This window comes from Dromiciops gliroides, chromosome 3 (assembly GCF_019393635.1).
Source record: "Dromiciops gliroides isolate mDroGli1 chromosome 3, mDroGli1.pri, whole genome shotgun sequence".
Taxonomy (NCBI): domain Eukaryota; kingdom Metazoa; phylum Chordata; class Mammalia; order Microbiotheria; family Microbiotheriidae; genus Dromiciops; species Dromiciops gliroides.
Genome location: NC_057863.1, coordinates 395,713,119 through 395,734,823, shown reverse-complemented (window position 1 = coordinate 395,734,823; position 21,705 = coordinate 395,713,119).

The following is a 21,705-nucleotide window of genomic DNA, read 5'->3' as shown; positions in this document are numbered from 1 at the left end:
CTCACTGTAAATATGTTCAGGTCATCCTCATTCTAAAATATACAAGAAACAATAACAAAAACAAAACAAAATAAAACCACAATGAAAAAAACCCTCACTTTATCTTACAAACCTTGTCAGCTATCAGCCTGTGTTACTCCTCTCATTCTTGTCTAAACTGTTTGAGAAAGTCATTCATGCTCAGGGCCTCCATTTCCTCTCTCACTTTTTTCTAAGACCTTGCAATCTGGCTTCCTACCTCATTATTATGCTGAAAATGATGTCACTACAATAGTGAGTTCTGACTTGCCAAATCTATTGACCTTTTATTACTTCACAAATCTTGACTTCTCTATGGATTTTGACACTGTTGATCTCTTTTTCTTCCCATGGCTCTCTTCTTCTCTGTAGGACCACACTTCAGTATCCTTTGTCCATACTTCATTCATGTCAGACTCACAGAGTTTGAGTAACTCAATTCCCTCCATTTCCCAAGGCTCTATCTTAGAGCTCTTTCTTTCTCTCTCCTTCTTTCTTTCTGTCTTTCTTTTTTCTTTCTCTTTCTCTGTCTATATTCTCATTTGAAATCATCACCTCCCATCCATTATATTATCATCTCTATACAATTGGGACCCAGATCTATATGGGAATCTATAGTCTCTGTCCTGAGCTACAGTTATGCATGTCCACCTGTCTCTTGGATATCATAAACTAGATGTCTTGAAAATATACTCCTCACCTTCAAGCACACTACTTATCCCATACATGGCCATATCATATCATTACTACTTTATGACATTTATTATATAGATCCTTTCTACTCATTATGGCCACGATCTTAGCTCAGGTCTTTATCACTTTACATCTAGATTATTGCAACAGTTTTCTAATTGATCTCTTAACCTAAAGTCTCTCCTCATACCAATCCACCTTCTATTAAGCATCCAAGGTAATTTTTCTAAAATGTAGTTCAAATACTCTTTCCTTATTAACCTCCAGTATTAAATATACATTCATCACTTTGTCATTTAAAGATCTTTATACCCTGGATGTCTTATAATTGTATCTTGTCTGGTCCCCCTGACCCTCTCTACCCACCACACACACACACACACACACACACACACACACACACACACACACACACACTGTCTTCTAGTCAATATAGTCAGTTTATAAGTATCCAGAAGAGTAGGCAGTAAGATTGCACAGGGAAACGTGGACATAACATACAAACTGTCCCCAAATTACAAAAGAACATAATTTGTAAACTGTATCATATGCCAGCTGAACATCATATCCTGAAAATATGTGCTAAATCAAGGGAAGTCATCTAGGTCTGCCTTTTGGTCCTGTGATATAGGACCAAATTTTAAAAATAAATAAATAAACAAACAAAAACAAGCAAATGAAAGAATACATAAATAAATCTCTATCTCAATCATCTATCACCTATATATCAGATAACACACAGATAAGTGTGTCTATACTGATCTGAGTCACATATGTCATATAGTATACATATGTGCATACATATATACACATACATGCACACATACATATAAATGATAAGTTGTGGACATCCACATTAAGACCAGCAGAATACCATATGGTGCTAACAATTTTGAGATGACTGTTGCTATGTTAATTTTAAAATATTAATGAAAAGTTTGAGATGATTTGGATATGTTAATGTTTTAATCCTATAGTGTCATGGATAAGAGTTAGTCTCTGCTCCACCAAACCCCTATAAAAATGATGTCCTAAACTCCTGATGCCTTTCCCTCCCCCATACGCTTCCCTCTCCTAAGAGGATGCTTGAGTGCTCCTAATGATGATCAGAGGTCACATAAATGCCTTTTCCCCCTCATTATTCTATTCTTCATCCTGCTTGCCTTTATCATCCCATCCTCATTTACCCACCTTTTGCCTCTGTACATGTTTCACCACTTTTCTCTATACCTTCTATGCAGTTTACCTCTGTACCTTATTAAAGTGTCATTACAGCTTTACTTCTCACTGTTATCCTGATCTTTCCCAGCAAGGATAAAAAGAACCAGGTATGCCTATCCCCATTTCATAATTTCACTGTCCCCTCCCTACTTTTATAGTCTTTTTGTGCTTTACTTCTCTCCACATTCTGCTTAATCCAGTTGCCTTAGTTACTTATATGTCCTCAAATATAACACTCTATGTACTGTCTCCATGCCTTTGCATTGGTCATTGCCCATGCCTGGAATTCTTTGCCTGCTCATGTCCACCTCTTAGTTCCCCTGACTTACTATAGACAATACTCAAAACCCACCTTCGGCTGGATTTCCCTACTCCCCTAAGCTTTTACTATGTACCCTCTCAGAATTACTTTTATCTACTCTGTAGCTATTTTATACATGCCTAGTTACTTACATGTTGTCTTCTCCAATAGATATAAGTTCATTGAGCACATAAAACATTTTTGTTGTTAATTTTTTTAAAAACTCCAAAGTAAGCTGCCTGCCATATGGTAAGTACTTAAATGCTTGTTGATTGACTGACCATATTACCTGGCATTTATAATGAAACCTTGTACTTTTGCCACAGATAATGCTGAAGTTACAGTTATCCCAAGAAAAATGAAAGTCATCACTTTGACCTAGAAATTATTTTTTTAATGGAAAAGCACCCCACCCCCCATGTGAATTACCCAGATTTCAAGGCTGAACAGCTTATTGTCATAGAATAGATGTAGGTATGAAAGGGCTGCCACAATATTTGGCATACAGGAGTATATAGCAGTTGAATTAATTTTATTTTTACACTAAATACAATGCATACACACACATAAACAAACACACACATATATAGTATATATGTATAGATTTATGTGTGTGTTTAGATATAGTAGTCCATCTGTATGTATATATGTATATGTGTATGTATATATTTATATGTAAAAACTATATATATGTATATGTGTATATCTATATATCACAGATGGACTACTTTCTATTTAAAATTAAGTGTCAGAGGGGCAGTTAGGTGGTGCAATGGATAAAGTATTGGCCCCAGATTCAGGAGGACCTGAGTTCAAATCCAGCCTCAGACACTTGACACTTACTAGCAGTGTGACCCTGGACAAGTCACTTCACTCCTATTGCCCAGAAATAAACAAACAAACAAATAAATAAATAAGTAGGTAAATAAATAAATAAATGAGATGAAGTGTCAGACTCTCTTAAAAATTCTATACCCTTCATTAAGTATTGTTATTATCATCATTATGATTAAAAAAACAACTCTAGGTTTGGGGGATTTGGGGGGTTTTTGGTAGTAGTCAAAGCACTTTCAGAAAAGAAGTAATGTTGCTAAAACAATAAAAAAAATGAAAATTAGTTATCACAGGCAGAATTAGTCACCATTATTCATATAAGTCGAGAGCTAAAAAAATAGAAGAAAATATTCTTAGAACAACTCTAGAAAATAAGAACAATGGTAGGACTGTTGTTTTAAGACCTTCAGATTCATGTTATCAATACAAAGATTCTTCCAATATTGGTGTTCCCAAACTGCTAAATATCATCTCTGACCTTTAAATTCAGATTATCTTCCTTCAAATATGGTACTTTTTCACTACATTATATACCTTTATAAAATATTGTATTCCCAGTAGGCTATTCTCCTCTGGACTTTTCAATATGTCCCAACTGTTATTACCTTTTCACCTCTAGATCTACACCAAGAAAACTAATTCAGTTTTGTATATTAAACATTTATGCCCACTTCAAAACATCTCAACAAAACAAAAGTATATTGTATATTTTCTTCATTGTAAATTTCAGTAAGACCTATTGTTTTAATGAAAAATATTCACTCTGATGATTTTGGAAAAACAGTTCTTGATAGAGAGATAAAGGTAAAATAATAATCACCAGCTTGTAACTTAAGACAGTGGCCAAAACAACATATTTTGATTTTGGGAAAATATAGGGTTTAGTTAAATAAAAAAAATTCAAGTGTTAGTTCCAGGGAATTCATTTTCAGATACAAGTCGAATTGGATAATATCTGAGTTCCCTTCCAATTCTTAGGCTCCTGAATTTTTTTCTAATTTCAGTGAGAATATATATATACATACATACAGACATACAGACAGACAGACACACACATGCACGTGCATATACATACATGCATACATACATACATACAGAGAGAGAGAGAGAGAGACCTCAGGCTTGGAATTCCCAGCATGTGACTTCTCTTTCCATCCCAATTCCAGTAGTTTTTAGTCCCATCATCAACAAGCCAATTAAACCACCAATTAAACCCCCTAGATAAGAGAAAGTGCCTCTGGAAAGATAAAGTATTTTAATCATGGAATGTTAAAGCACTTTAGAGGTCATCTAGTCAAACACCCCATATTTTATAGATGAGGAAGCTGTGGGGCAGGAAGCTTAAATTACTTGACCGAGGGCCACATAGGAGATAAGGGCAAAGCCAAGACTAAAACTTGGAGTTTTATATCAAAATTTGTTTTAAGAGAGCACACACAAACCAAATGAGAAAGAAAATTGGCACACACACAGACACACAGCAAATACACTCCTATATATCTATATACATATACTTATACACACACATATATACATACATATATATTCATATACACAACAGTATGTGTGATTATATATTTTTACTTCAATTATCCAGAGAGTTTTGTATGCACTATCCCTCTACTTCTTAGTGACCGTTTGCCTCTGTTTCTTATGCAGAATATTTTGACATTGCAATAACAAGCCACATCCAAGAGCTTTGGTTAGTAATAAAGAATGAAACTCACGGTAATGGAACTTGCTCAAAGAAAAGTGACATAGTAATGCAGAATCATAATAATGATGACAATCATGATGATATTTAGCACTCACAGTGTGTCTGTTGCTATATGTAGAGCACAGTTAGACAAGGCCTTCCAAATGACTTTTATAATAATAGTTATTTATGGACACTGTTGGGATACAAATTGTCATATTTCTGAATAGCCCGTTATATAATACTGGAATTCGGTGTTGCTAAGGTTAAGATAATAATACATTTCATTTACCGAACTCCTTTCGTTCAGTAAACTCAAAGTTCTTTTCATCTGTTATTAATATTGATTGCCTTTCCAGTCTATTTCAATGTCTCTATTTTTGCTCGCTTCATTGGCTTCCTGTATGAATATATGTGTGTATTTATGAATACCCTCTATTTGTAATAATTATGTCCTTGGACAGACAGAAAAAGAGAAGGAAATGAGCTTGCCACTGAAGGTCAAAGCTATACAAAATAAAGTGGAGATTTGTTCTATTTCCTAAATACTCAAGGTCAAATTCATGATTTTGCCTAAATTCAATGAAAATTTTTTTTTCTTTTCTGAATGTTCCAGGTAATTGTAGTGATGCCAAGATAACAGAATGTTTAAATCTGGTCTGTTAATATTTTCATAGAACTAAAGTCTAATGAATATGCAAGGAGAGAGGAAGAAAGGTACTGCTAGATGTGAGTCATATGAATACCCTCAATGCATCTGTAGTGTTATTACTGAAAATGTGATATTTTCAAATAGGATGAAATTTGCTCAAGCTGATCGGGTTAAAATTTGATTTGTACTAATCAGCCCAGGTGAAGATAACATGAAATTGGTGTCATGTTAATTTCCAAATTTGTACTGCTTAATCACCTTGTACAGATAAGAAGTAATGTATTGTATACTGCTTTACTGACTATGGAAGGCAAAATTTCTTTTTCTACTGTCATCTTACTTAAATCATACATTTATATGGTGATTGTTAAAAAATATCTTGAATAGAATGTCCCCCTTCCACCCAGCCACTGTGATTGGAAAGGTGAGGCTGCTTGAGTTTGGTAATTACACCTGCATTTGGATTCATTCTATGTGGTCATTGAATTGGTTTATTTTGATTAAATCAAACTGCAAGATGCTTCAATGGATGATTGAGAATCACAGATAAACAAAATGTTAGAGATAGAAATGGTTTGAGAAAGCTTTCTAAATCAAATTTCATACTTGTTTTCTGTTTATAACTTTCATCCCTTTGTACTACTACAATGTAATAATTTGTATTTATTGATAGAATATTTGCATCTGTCTAGTCAACTAGATATCTTTTTAAAATAAGAGAATAATATCCATTGAAGAGTAGTATGGTGGTTGAGAAGACCCATTCTGTCTACAATTTTTACATTTAATATCCCTAATCTATTTTGGATTTCTTAATGTACAAATGAGTAAATTGAATCTCAGAGAGTTCAAATAACTTGCTAAAGGTCATTAAAGTTGATCACTGGGGCAGCTAGGTGGCACAGTGGATAGCACACTGGCCCTGGACTCAGGAGGACCTAAGTTCAAATCTGGCCTCAGACACTTGACACTTACTAGCTGTGTGACCCTGGGCAAGTCACTTAACCCCAATTGCCTCACCAAAAAAAAAAAAAAGTTGATCACTGTCAGAGTTTTGTTTAAGAATTAAGGTCTTCTAATTTCTAATCCAAATATTGTGTTTCATATATATATATATATATATGCAATATTCCTTCTGAAAAAGTAAACAGATTAGACATGGATCAGTTATTAGCATCACATAAAGCATCAAACTAAGCTATAAACAGCTTCCATTACTGTATGGGCAAAATGAAATGTAAAGCTTTGCCTTAATTATGTAGATAATTTAAATTAAAATAACCTGTTCCATGCTACCTAACAAACCTCTCTAGGCTTTAGTTTCATCAACAGTAATATTATATATGTGATAAATATGATATGATATGATATGTGATATATCATATGACATATGATAAATTTGGTCAAAGTGATTTCTAATATCCCTTTCTGCTCTGAAACTGAGATTCCACAATTATTATATGAGTAAGTGCAGTATGGAATGTGTTGGTATGAATGATAAAAAGAATTGACTTCCTTTTCTTTTATTGATTATGAAGTCCCATAATATAGTATTGATTTATTCTAAGACTTCTTCAATATTTAAAACTACATTTCATCTGTGTGAATGTTCTATTTACTAATACTGATTACATTTCTTTATGAATGTTTTGGGCATCACAACATAATTATAAGGTGGTTAAACTTCTTGTGATGAACTTCTATGAATTTAGTGAGACTGGTCCTTTAATATAGCTTATCATCACACCTCTACTTGAAACTTTTTAGTGTTTAATAGAACTTCAAAAGGTCTTGTACTATGCTGTCATGGCTTTTAATTACCTAGAGGTCACCTCTATGCCATCATGTTCAAGTCTCATTAGTGGACTACAAATAAGTTTTATGAAAGAATTCTTAAATTGAAGATTGATTAAATCTAATACAGGTTACTAAGAAAAGTAGAGAATAAACTCTGTAAAAACTGTCTAAAAGCAAAGATATAATAATTTATTTCACTTTTCTCCTTCAAGTTCAGTTGTCCTATGTTAAAATAAATAAATAAAATTACCTGTGTACACACAGACACATTTGTGTGTATATACAAAGAGCAAGATACATATAAATATATGTATATATAAACATATACATACTGCATACTTCATACATATGTATATTAGCATGGTATATACATATGTATGTGTGTATATACCATGGTATGATTCATTATCCTTGTACCAAAAAAAAAGAAAAAGAAAAGAAAAAAAGTAGAATGCCTAGCAGTGATTGAGAAATGTCCTGAGGGGTCCTTCATTGTCTTTGGTGAGGTAGAATTCTCATGTGAGTTCACAATCAGTGTTATCATAAACCTAATTAGAAATATCACAAGCCAGGAGGCAGTTACATGGTGCAGTGGATAAAGTACCTGTCCTGGATTCAGGAGGACCTGAGTTCAAATCCTGCTTCAGATACTTGACACTTACTAGCTATGTGACTCTGGGCAAGTCACTTAACCCTCATTGCCCCTCAAAAAAACCCCAAAAATCAATATATATATATATATGTGTGTGTGTGTGTGTGTGTGTGTGTATAAAAAAGCTGATTTTCCCTGATCAAAGGTTTCACATGTCCAAGTCATCCTATTATCTACTAGAAATAAACTTAATACTAAGACATTACAAAATGACTTACCTTTCAGGAACACTGGCAGTAGGAGAGTATCAAAGGGAAGACATAACAAACAAAATGAGCCTGTGTGATAAAGATAAGTACAGTGTCAAGACCCAGAAAGCATCATAGGGATTCCAAAACCTTGAACAGCTTCCTGAACAGAATTTCAAATATCAGTTGCATAACAAAAGCAGCATGAATCTCAATCTCCTATGGCTTAAATATCTGAGGGGTACTCATCCAGGATTTCCCAGGTGGGTAACCTGGAAGTTCAAGAAGACAAGATGTTCTAACAATCCCTCCAGGGAGAGAGAGAGAGACAGACAAACTTAAATAAACAGTCACATATCAAAGTAGGTCATATACAAGAAAAAAATCAAAGTGTAATTTCTTAAGAAATCAATATTTATGGATATGTTTCATGGCAAAATAGATACCTGGACTAAAGAATGATTAATGAAGTGGTTTTTGTGTGTTTCTGTGTGTGTGTGTGTGTGTGTGTGTGTGTTTTAACATTTTAGAAAAGGATGGGATAGAAGGAGGTTTTCTCTTGGGAGATAAGGTATCGAGTTCCAAACACATCAAAGCCTGACTGCCATTTTGGAGTTGGCTCTTCAAAGCAAGCAGTCACTGTGGCTACAGAATAGAAGTTATCTAGTTTTCTTTCATCTCTGCAAATCATAATTGGAGGGTATCTGTTTTCATATATGCCTTAGGAAATGAAACACTAAAATTGTAAATATTGACATTGAAGTTTAATTAATATCAGAATAACTAAATATATCATCTGGGACTTTGGGGATTTTTATGAAATTCTGTCTTCACACAATTCATTGTAGGCTCAATATCTTTTCCTACTCTCAAGTTCAAATTAAAAACATTTGTCTGAATGTGAAGCTTCATTTTATATAAAAAGAGAGGAATACATTTTAATTAATTTGGAAGAAAGAAATCAGTCCAACTCTGAACAGAAATAAGGCAAGTTGTTCTATATTCTTAGGGGTGAGATGAAGTCAGTTAGGAATGAGAACAGTCATAGACATCATCCGTAGAGAAAAGATCTGGTTACTAAGGAAACTTCCTACTTTAGTCTCAGATTATTTCAATTACCTCCTAGTAAAATTTGTCCTCCCCTCCTATTCATTCTCTTCTCTGCCAACAATATGATTTTCCTAAAGTGCATATCTGATAATTTCATGCCCTCTGATCAATAAACTATAGCAGTTCCTCATTATCTCTTGGATCAAATATAAACTTCTTTGTTTAACATTTAAAGTTCTTCATCAACTTGTTCTTACGTGGTGCTGTGGATGAAGCTCTGGGCTTGGAATCAGCAAGATCCAATTTCAAATGAGAACATTTCCTAGCACTGTGACTTTGGCAAAGTAATTTAACCAATATTTGCCTCAGTTCTAAAATGATATGAGAAAAACATCTTTCTTCTAGGATTATTAGAATAAAGGGAGATACTAGTTTCAAAAGAATTAGCACATTATAGGTACTTAAGACATAATTGTTTCTTTTCTTTTCAACACCCTCATATAGCTTTCTTGGGCTCCTTGTGATTATTATCATATGATACTCTATCTCTGATCTCTGTTCCTGAGCTACCCCTCCTAACTGGAATGTGACCTTCCTCATCACTATGCTTTGGAAACCCTAGTGTCTTTCAGGATGTTGCCTTCTACATGAAGCCTTTCCTGATGTACCACCATTAACCAAATACTAATGGCCTTGTTTCCCAACCTACCTTGTCCTAATTTTTTTGTATATTCAGATTATATTTGTAAAGTACACAGTTACTGGCACATAGTAGGTGTTATATGAATGTTATCCAGTTTATTGTTATTATTTTTTATTATTTTTAATGTACATCTCATCACTCACAGTAGAACATGGGCTCCTTGAGGGCAGAAAGTGTTGCATTTTTTTTCTTTCCTTAATGCCTATTATATAGTTGGCACATTACAAATGCTGGTTGATTGATTGAATGATTGATTGATTGGTGACAGCCAATCCCCAGTCATCCTTGTCTAGAGCTCTGTCAGCAGTAACTGAAAATGGTTGATTATTAGTACAGGTAGAGAGAAAGAAAGGAGACATAGTTCTTTTGATAAGGCGTTGCTCTGACAAGGGGCCATAGAGTGTTTGGAAACCACAGCACTGAATTGAAAACATTCATCACTAAAGTGATATTTATTCGTAACTGCAGGTTTACTCCTCAATATGCATAGGAGGGAGGAAAGAACTAAGGAAGTTTTGTTATAAATATATATCTAATAGATTCAGAGAATATTAGAACTGGAAGAGAGCTTAGAGGTCATCTTCTTTAACTACATTATTTTCTAGATCAGGTATATGAATAATGCCATAGCTTTAGAAATAAAATTAAATAACAAAAACAAAAATACCAACAAGTAATATCATTAGTGTATCAAACCTTAATATGAACTGGGAAATCTTTGAGTCCCATCATTCCTGTGTACAATGACTCTCAATTTTACCCTGGAATTTCTAATATACTATCAACTGTTATTTCTACTCTTCTAATCATTCTAAATCTATTGGTGTAGCCTATGATTGCATTCACTTTTTTCGCTGCTGTGTCCTTTAATTCTGTTATCTTATCCCTTTTGACATTCAGCATTTTTTATATCAATGACTTGAATGGAGGCATATACAAAATAATTATCAGATTTTCAAATAAAAATATACCAAGGGCAATATTTAAGATTTTGAGATATTAGAATTAGAATCCAAAAATATCTAATCAGGCTACATTAGTGGCTCAGCTCTAATAAGATGAAATATAACAGGGATTCTGATCTCTAAATTATAATCCATCTTTTAAGCCTAGATTAAAACCAAACAAAAACAAACAAAAAACTCCACTGTACCTGCAAGTCTAGGAGGGGGTCAGAGGAGAGCACCATAATATTGATGAAATATGTGTATAATCAAGAAACAACAATAAGATTCTGCATTCAACGAGTTGAATTGCTATGGGAGGAAAACATCTAAATAACTAGATAATACAATATATACAGAACATATAGAAATTAGTCAGGAAATAGGAAATCTAGGAGCTAGGGAACTGGAACCAATTTTTTCAATAAGGGGGACTTCTGAATATTAAAAGAAAACTAAGTGGTGGATGTGAGGAGGCAAATGGCATAGGGAACAGTGCAAAATCATGGAGATAGGAAAAGGGATGTCCTATTTGAAAAATTCTAAGTAATCTAGTGTAGCTGACATATATATCATGGAGGGTTGGTACTGTAAGATAAGCAGAAAGTTAGGAAAGTTCTAAGATCTTTAACTACCAGAGGAATTTATATTTGATTCTAGAAGTAATAGGGAGCTACTGAAGTTCATGAGGAGGAGGAGGATATGATCAGACTGACACTGTAGAAAAAATACCTTGGACGCTGAGTAAAGTATAGCTAGTACAAGAAGGATTACCTGGAAAAGAAAAGCGTGAAGGGAATAGTGTTCATGGTGAAAATGAAACACAGAGTTGGGATAATAATGCACAGGAGAAGATAGAATTATTTTTAAAAACCCCTATCATTAGATGAAAGAATTTCAGAGTTCATGAAAAAAGAAATGAAGCACTTTGGGGGGATGGCAAGATCAGTGCTCTGAACATCTCTGTGTGTAGTTAAGTATAGTGTAAGGAGTAGATCATAGAAATTATGTAAGTTGAGCAACTGGGAAAATAGGTTATTTGAAAGAATATCAACATGATAAAAGGAAGAGGAAAGAGGATTGGGAAGAGAGACTGTGAATCAGGCACTGAATTCCTTGTGTAAAGAGTTAGAATGTTCTGAGAATCTAAAGATCACAGCAAGATGTCTTGGGTGGTAAATTTGGATAGTGTGAACTTCAAATGAAGAATAGAAAAATAGTATTTGAATAGGTATATTTTATTTTTGTTTGATTTTTTAAGTCAAAAGTATTTTTCAATTTTTTGTGAAGATCATTTTCAATATCCATTTGTATAAGATTTTGAGTTCCAAAATTTTATCTCTCCCTCCCTACCCCTTCCCTAAGACATTAAACAATATTATATAAGTTATACATGTACAATCATGTTAAACAAATTTCTACATTAGTCATGTTGTGAAAGAAGAATCATAGTAGAAGGTTGAAACCATGACAAAGAAAAAAAGTCAAAAAAGTTAAAATAGTATGCTTTAATATGAATTCAGACTCCATAGTTCTTTCTTTGGTTATAGAAAGACTTTTCTTTCTTTCTTGATGAAATATTTTATTACTTCATTTTAAAATTAAGATTATTTTTTGCCTTCTGAATTTAATGAATGCCAAAAATATTTCCATATAGAAAATAGAATAGAAACAGAGGATCATATGGGAAAATCTCAATCTCTATTACATAATGCTTGCTTTTTCCCACTTTATTTCCAGTTCCAAATTCTCACCCTTCCCTCCCTCACCTATTGAGAAGGCAAGAAAAATAAAGTCCATTAAAATACATATAGACTTGCTAAAAGCAAGTTCCTACATTAGCAGTGTTTTAAAAGGAAACGAAATTATATTTTGATCTGCTGAGTCCAGCACTTTTCTATCAAAAGGATAGTAGCATGTTTCATCATGAGTCCTTTGGAACTGTGGTTGTTGTGGTTGTTCCTAAGTCTGTCAGAGATGTTGTCTTTACAATATTGTCGTTACTGAACAAACTATTCTCCTGACTCTGCTCACTTCACTTGGCACTGAGATAAGCTATAGTTCTAGCATATTTCCTTTTTAACTTTCTAGTTTGTTCTTTCATACTTACCCACATTAATCAAATCTTTCTTCTGCTTCAAATTGAATTGCTATTGTGTAACTGACAAATTTGAGTCCCCTTATATGCTTTATATTCTATAATATAGATCTTTTATTTATCCTGATAACTTATTGGTACCTAGATTATATCACTTAAGATGTATTGGGCTACTGGTCTATCATTTGTATTAATCACAACATGGCCTCCTCAGAGAGAGGATTGCTGATTTTGATGATGAGCTTTCAGAGTTTTCCTAAGTCCTTTGCATTGTCCCATGTCATAACTCCTATTTAATTTTTCCATCCTGACCTAAACATGCTTGTCACTTTACATTAACCTATAAGTAGATTAAATGAATGCAAATATCTGTGGATTAGCATTTTCTGTCATAAGTCCTTTGGTATTGTCATGGATCATTGTTTTGCTGAGAAGAGCTAAGTCTATCATAGTTGATCTTTGTACAGTGTTGCTGTAACTGTATACAATGTTCTCATGGTTCTGCTCACTTCACTCAGCATCAGTTTATGCAAGTCTTTCCAGGTTTTTCTGAAATCCACCTGTTCATAATTTCTTATTGTATAATAGCATTCCATTTCCCAATTAAAGGCATCCCCTCCATTTCTAATTCTTTGCCACCACAAAAATAATTACTATAAATATTTTTACATATAGATCCTTTTCCCTTTATGATCTCTCTGGGATGCATACCTAGTAGTGGGATTTCTGGATCAAAGGGTATGTACAGTTTTATAGTCCTTTGGGCATAGTTCCAAATTGTTCTCCAGAATGGTTGGATCCCCCTACAACGAATTAGTGTTCCAATTTCCCACATCTTCTCCAACAATTAGAATTTTTGTTTCTATCATATCAGCCAATCTGACAGGTGTAATGTGGTACCTCAGAGATGTTTTAATGTGCATTTCTCTAATCAATACTGATTTAGAGCATTTTTTCATATGATTATGGACAGCTTTAATTGTTCATATGAAAACTGCCTGTTTATATCCTTTGTAAGGTCTATTTACTTTGTTGCATCTAGGAGTATCAGTTCTTGTTTGAACTTCATTTTTGATTCAACATAGGAAACACAGACATATACAGACATGAACAGATATTTTTTTCTTTCCCTAGCAATCATTACCACCTCAACTCATTCTGAGGTTAGTGCTCCTGACAGCGTTTCTCACTTGAGCATATTATTATTTTGACATACTTATTTATGGACACATTATCTCCCCAATAAAATGTAAGCTCCTCAAGAGGAGGGAATGCTTCTATGTTTCATTTTAGTCTTTTTATCCCTAGCACATAGAACAAGCACATAGTAGGAGTTTAGGAGAAGCAGTGAGGTCACATAGTAGAGATTGTGTTTAACTTAGAGTCAGGAAAATCAAAATTTAGTAGGTGCTTCAAACACTTACTAGCTAGTTATGTGATCCTAAGAAAGTTGCATAATATCTGCCTCAGTTTCCTCATCTATAAAATATGGGTAACAGCACCTGTTTCCCAGGGTTCTTGAGGATAAAATAAGTTAATAGTTGTACTTAAACACCATATACATTATAATTACTATTATTATTAAATGCTTATGAATTGATTGATGATGCTCAATGATTCCCTACTCCATCACAGCCTCTAAAATATAGTCAGAAAGAGGAAGAAAGAAACAAAGAAAGAAACAAAGAAACAAAGAAAGAAACAAAGAAACAAAGAAAGAAAACATATCTCAGCAGATGGTCTAGACCAGATTGAGTGTAAGCAACAGGCCTCAAACCTGTCAGTGCGTTAGGGGGTATCTACCTCAAGCATTTGAAGACTTCACCTTGTGGAATGGGGAGATGAGAACAATTCCTTTCAACAACCATGAGAAGAGCTGAAGCAGGCATTGTCAACAACGTAGACCTTTGTCAGACATTGAAGACATCAAAGTCATCCACTGAATCTTGGTTCATCACTTATTATTTTTACTTTTATCTTGCCACCAGGTTTTGATGACTCTGGAAGAAAGAGTGAGGTTGATGATTTTGGGTACTGCTACCTCACTTAAATCCCATTCATGCAAGAGTCAAGACATTACCCTGTGATGCCATTGGTCCTCTTCAAAAATGAAGGATGAATAACAACATTTTTGTAGGCCTAAGAATACTAGTTAGCCTTTCTGTGCCTCGATAATCTCACCTATAAATTGACAATGACTTCTAAGATCCTTTACAACTCTAATGTTATTATCCTTTAAGACTAAAATGGGGGGGTGGGTAAGGGGGAAAAGCCAAGATGGCGGAGGAAAGGCAGTGACATCCCTGAACTCTCACCAAGTCCCCTGAAAATACATTCAAATAATTCCATAAGACAATTCCTGGAGCAGTAGAACCCACAAAAGCACAGGGTGAAATTATTTTAAAACAAAAGAGAGCTAAGAATGTTGGCAGGAGAGATCTGATGTACTGGGGCGGGGGGGGGGGCAGGAATAGAACAGAGCCCTGTGCAGGCCATGCCAGCAGAGACCCAGCCCCAGGTATTCTGTGCCAAAGAACCAGGCCTCAGGAGACTCTGAAGAAGCTCCAGCAGCTGCTGCTTCTGGAACTCAGCCCACAAACAGTTAGGAGGTTGAGTGGTTGGCTAGGGGGAGATTATAGTGGTCTCTTTGCTCGTGCTGAAGCAGGACTCTGTTGTTTTGCCTGTAGTTGGGTGAAGGTCACCATCTTAGGTGGAGACCAAGCATGGGAGGGGTGCAGACATGTTGGAGCTTGCAGGCACAGTGCAGCATGATTCTATTCTGAGTTGGAAGGCAGAGAAGCAGGCCTATGGTTTCTTCCAGACTAGGGCACAGGACAGGGGAGTGGTGAACATATCTCTCTTTGAATTGTACCACCTGGGAGGAACTAGGGACTTATAAATTCCTAGAAGTATCTCAGAGAACAGCTGCTTAAACACCTTGAAGCTTGGGAGAGTATGTCTTTCACCCTGGAAGCAGTGCCCCACTTGAAGAAGGGAATAAAAGTCAAGGAATTGGCTGTGAAATGAGCAAACATAAAAAAAAATGCATCCCAAAAAGGTTTTTGTGGTTAGGAGAAAGATCAAAATATACATTTAGAAGAAGATAATAAAGTCAAAGATCCTACATCCAAAGTTTCCAAGAAAAATATGTACTGGTTTCAGGGTCATAGAAGCACACAAAAAGGACTGAAAATAAAGTAAGAGAGGTAGAGGAATAAATGGAAAGAGAAATGAGAGTGATGCAAGAAAATCATGAAGGATTTCTGGAGGGCAGAGCCAAGATGGTGGACAAAAGGTTATGACTCTCGCCACTTCTGACAAATCCATCCACACACCTGCAAAAATAATGCCATAAGACAACTCTTGGAGCAGCATAACCTACATAAGAACATAGTGAGACTCTTTTCCAGCTAAAGACAGCTTAATTCAGTGACTGGGATCACCTGCTATTTGGGCTAAGAGAAGAGCACAGTACATAGATTAGGATCAGCCTCAGGCAGGCAGCACCTCCAAAGCCTTGGAATCTTCAGCTGCTTCTTCTGAAGACTGGGTCATGGACTGGTGAGGGGCTCCAGTGGTTGGGGGGAATATCTGCGGTCTCTGCCCCCATTCTGAAGCAGCAAGGAAACTTGAGCAGTAGCCACCCAGTAGGGGAGGGGCACAGGCATGTCAAGCTTCTGACCATAGAGAATCAGATGCATTCAATCAAACTTCTGTTTATGAGTAAAAGACAAAGTGGGCCATGGATACTCACAGGCCAGGCAGGCTGAGAACAAGCCCAATCGCCCCTTGGACCATGCTGTATCTCAGAACAGTGTGTCCTAGAAGGAACACTACACTTTAAAAAGGAATTAAAAGGCAAGAAATAGGCAGTCAAGATGAGTAAGCAGAGAAAACAGCAGAACATCTAAAGCTTCTTTGGGGGAAATGTAGACCAGAATACACCCTCAGAAGAAGATAATAACAAAGTTAAAGCTCCTGCTTCCAAAGCTTCCAAAAAAAATATGAATTGGTCTCAGGCCATGGAAGCACTCAAAAAGGACTTTGAAGAGAAAGTAAGAGACATAGAGGGAAGATTTACTGAGGTAGAGGGAAAAAATGTAAAGAGAAATGAGAACGATAAAGGAAAGTCATGAGAAAAAAGTCAACAGCTTGAAAAGCCAAATGGAAAAGGAGATACAAAATCTCTCTGAAGAAAATAATTGCCTAGAATTAGGATTCAACAAATGGAAGTTAGTGACTTTATGAGAAACCAAGACACAGTAAAAACAAAATCCAACTGAATAAAAAAATGGAGGGCAATATGAAATATCTCCTTGGAAAAACAGCTGACCTGGAAAATAGATCCAGGAGAAATTATTTGAAAATCATTGAACTACATGAAAACCATGACCAGGGGCAGCTAGATGGTACAGGGGATAAAGTACCAGCCCTGGATTCAGGAGTACCTGAGTTCAAATCCAGCCTCGGACACTTGACACTTACTAGCTGTGTGACCCTGGGCAAGTCTCTTAATCCCCATTACCCCACCCCTGCAAAAAAACAAAAAAAGAAACAAAAACCATGACCATAAAAAGAGCTTAGACATCATCTTCCACAAAATTGGCAGGGAAAAATGGCCTGATATTCTAGAAGCAGAAGGTAAAATCGAAATTGAAAGAATCCACCGACCACCTCCAGAAAGAGATCGCAAAAGCAAAACTTCCAGGAATATTATAGCCAAATTCCAGAGATCCCAGGACCAGGAGAAAATATTGCAAGCAGCTAGAAAAAAGGAATTCAAATACTGTGAAGCCACAGTCAGGATAACACAAGATCTAGCAGCTTCTACATTAAAGGACCAGAGGGCATGTAATAATAATATGATATTCTAGAGGGCAAAGGAACTGGGACTACAACATAAAATCACCTACCCAGAAAAACAGATTATAATCTTTCAGGGGAAAAAAGAGACTTAGATGAAAATGAGGACTTTCCGGCCTTTGTGATGAAAAGACCTGAACTGAATAGAAAATCTGTCTTTCAAATACAACACCCCAGAGAAGCATAAAAAGGTAAACAGGAAAAAGAAATCATGAGGGACATTAAAATGTTAAACTGTTTACATTCCTACATGGGAAGATGATACTTGCAGCTCATAAGAACCTTCTCAGTATTAGGACAGCTGAAAGAAATATACTTAGACAGAGGGCACAGGTGTGAAGTGAATATCTATAAAATATTTATCTTTGTTTTGTTGTGGGGCAGGCAGTGTGGGGTAGCTTATGTCTGGGGTTGGATTTGGGCTCAGGGCCTCCTGAGTCTAGGGCTGGTGCTTTGTCCACTATGTCACCTAGCTGACCCATGTTGACATATTTAAAATAAATTTAAGGGGTAACAAGAATGCATTGGAGAAAGGGAGGGGGAGTGGAAGGATGTAAAGATGTTTATATAAAAGAGACAAGAAAAAGTTTATGCAGTGGAATTAAAGATGGGGAAGGAGCAGTGGAGTGAGTGAGTCTTACTTTTATCAGGATTGACTCAAGAAGGGAATAACATGGAAACTCAATTGGGTATAGTAATACATTTTGCCCTGAGGAAAGTGGCAGGGGAAGGGGAAAAGGAGGGGAGAGGTGAAGGAAGAGAAGGCAGATTGGAAGAGGGGGCAGTAAAAAGCAAAACACTTTTGAGGAGGTATGGGGTAAAAGATGATTGAAAATAAATATCAAGGGGAGGGAATGGGATGGAGGGTATGCAGTTAGCAATAGAAACTCTGAAAGAAGTGATGAGCAGGATACTATCAGAAGGACATATGAAAAATGTGAACCATCAACAGAAGAAGGACCAATGATTTTTGAATACAGATTGAAGTATAATTTTATTTGCTACTTCCTCTTTCTAAAGTTATTCTGTCTATTTTCTTTCACAACCTTGACTAATGTGAAGATGTTTGGCATAACTGCACATGTATGAATTACTTGATTCCATAGGGAGGGTTGGGGAAGGGGGGAGGGAGAAAATTTAGAACAAAAAGTTTTAAAAATCAATGTGAAAAAATTTGTTTTATTAAATTGATTTTTTTTGTTTGTTTTTTTGTTTGTTTTTTGTTTTGCGGGACAATGGAGGTTAAGTGACTTGCCCAGGGTCACACAGCTAGTAAGTGTCAAGTGTCTGAGGCCAGATTTGAACTCAGGAACTCCTGAATACAGGGCCGGTGCTCTATCCACTGCATCACCTAGCTGCCCCCTATTAAATTGATTTTTAAAAACTGTGTTTTTACATGCAACTTTTGGTTTTTACATGTAACTTGGGAAAAATTATAAATAAAAAATAAACAGAAAATTGAAAAAAATCCTGAATAAAAAGTGAACAGATTGCAAAGCTGAATTGTCCAAATGAAAAAAGATGTACAAAAGCTCTCTTAAGAAAATAATTGTTTAAAAATTATGATTGAGCATATATATGCAAGCTAGTGACTTTATGAGAAATCAAGACACAATAAAACAAAACAAAAGAATGAAAAAATAGAAGGCAATATTAAATATCTCCTTGGAAAACAACTGACCTAGAAAATAGATCCAGGAGAGATAATTTGAAAATTATTGGACTACCTGAAAGCCATGATCAAAAAAGAGACTATATATTATCTTCTAAGAAATTGTCAATGAAAATTACCCAGATATTCTAGAAGCTGAAAGTAAAATAGAAATTGAAAGAATCCACCAATCACATTCTGAAAGAAATCCTAAAATGAAAACCTCCAGGAATATTATACCCAAATTCCAGAACTCCCAGGTCAAGGAAAAAATTTTGCTAATGGCCAGAAAGAAACAATTCAAGTATTGTGGAGCCACAGTCAAGATAACCCAATATCTAACAATTTCTAGATTAAAAGATTGGAGGCCTTGGAATATGATAATATGGAGTTCAAAGGAAATGGAATTGAAACCAAGAATCACCTACATAGCAAAAATGCATATAAACCTTCAGGGGGAAAAATAGGAATTCAATGAAAGAGAGGAATTTCAGGCATTCAGGATGAAAAGACCTGAGCTGAATAGAAAATTTGACTTTCAAATACAAGACCCTAGGGAAGCATAAAAAAGTAAACAGGCAAAAAAAAATCATAAGAGATATGAAAATGTTAAACTGTTTACATTCCTACATGGGAAGATGATATGTGTAGCTCATAAGAACTTTCTCAATATTAGGGCAGCTGAATGGAGTATATTTAGACAGAGAGCACATGTGTGAGTTGAATATGAAGGGATGATATCTTTTAAAAAATAAAATTAAGGGTGAGAGAGGAATGCACTGGGAGAAAGGGAAAGGAGAGGTGGAATAAGGTAATGTATCTCACCTAAAAGAAGGAAGAAAAAGCTTATGGATTAGAGGGGAAGATGGGGGAGATATGGGGGAAATGACTGAGACTCACTCTCATCAGAATTGCATCAAAGACGGATAACTTAAACACTCATTTGGGTATAATAATCTATCTTATCCTGCAGGAAAGTAGGAGGGGAAGGGGTTGGGGGGGGAGAGGGCAGATTGGGGGAGGGGGTAGTCAGAAGCAAAATACTTTTGAGGAGGGATAGGGAGAAAGAAGATAGGAAACAGAGTAAATGCCATGGGGAGGGAATAGAATAGAGGGAAATACAGTTAGCAATAGTAATTGTGAAAAAAAATTTGACACAAGTTTGTTTGATAGGCCTCAGTTCTCAAACACATAAAGAACTGAGTCAATTTTTTTAAAAGGAAGAACCATTCCATAAGTGACAGATGATTAAAAGACATGAAGTATTCAGATGAAATAATCAAAGCTACCTATAGCCATATGAAAAAAAAATTGCTCTAACTTACTATTGTTTGGAGATATTTAGGTCAGAACAATTCTGGGGTATTACCTCATGGCTATTGGATTGGATAATAGGACAGTAGAGGAAAATCACAAATGTTGTAGGGGATTTGGGGAAAATGAGAAATTAATTCACTCTTAGTAAAGTTGTAAACTCATTCAAGCATACTGTAGAGCACTTTGGAACTGTGGGCAAAGGTTATAAAATCATGAATACTCTTTGACCTAGTAATACCACTATTAGGTTGGTATCCAAAAAGATTTTTTTAAAAGTCAAATTTGAAATTGGGGAGATGTCCATCAATTGGGAATGGCTGAACAAATTTTAGGATGAGATTATGATTGAATACAATTGTGCTATAAAAAAAAAATGATAAGCAGGATGCTATCAGAAAAACCTGGAAAGAATTACATGAGCTGATACAAAATGCAATGTACTGTATACAGAATAACAGTAATATTACAAGATAATCTGGTCTGAATGACTCCATTCTTTTCAGCAATACAAAGATCCAGGACACCTCTGAAGGACTTATGAAAAATGTGATCCATCTAGAAAAAGAACTGATGGTATCTGAATATAGATTGAAGCATAATTGTTTTTTGCAGGGTAGGGCAATCAGGGTTAAGTGACTTGCCCAGGGTCACACAGCCAGTAACTGTCAAGTGTCTGAGGCCACATTTGTATTCAGGTCCTCATGAATCCAGGGGTGGTTCTTTGTATACAGTACCACCTAGCTGCCCCCAGTTCTTTTCTTTAGTTTTTTTTTTCTGTTTTTTTTTTTTTAACAACCTGACTACTGTGGAAATATTTTGCATGACTACACATATATAACATATTGAATTGCATAAGATCTTAAGGCTGTGTGGGAGGGAGGACGAGAATTTGGAATACAAAGTTTTAAAAATCAATGTTAATTATTTTTTACATGTAACTTGGAAAAAATAAAATTCTAAATAAAAGTATTTAAAACAAACAAATCAATAACAACAAAAAAGACTGAATTGTCCTTCCTTCTTGATT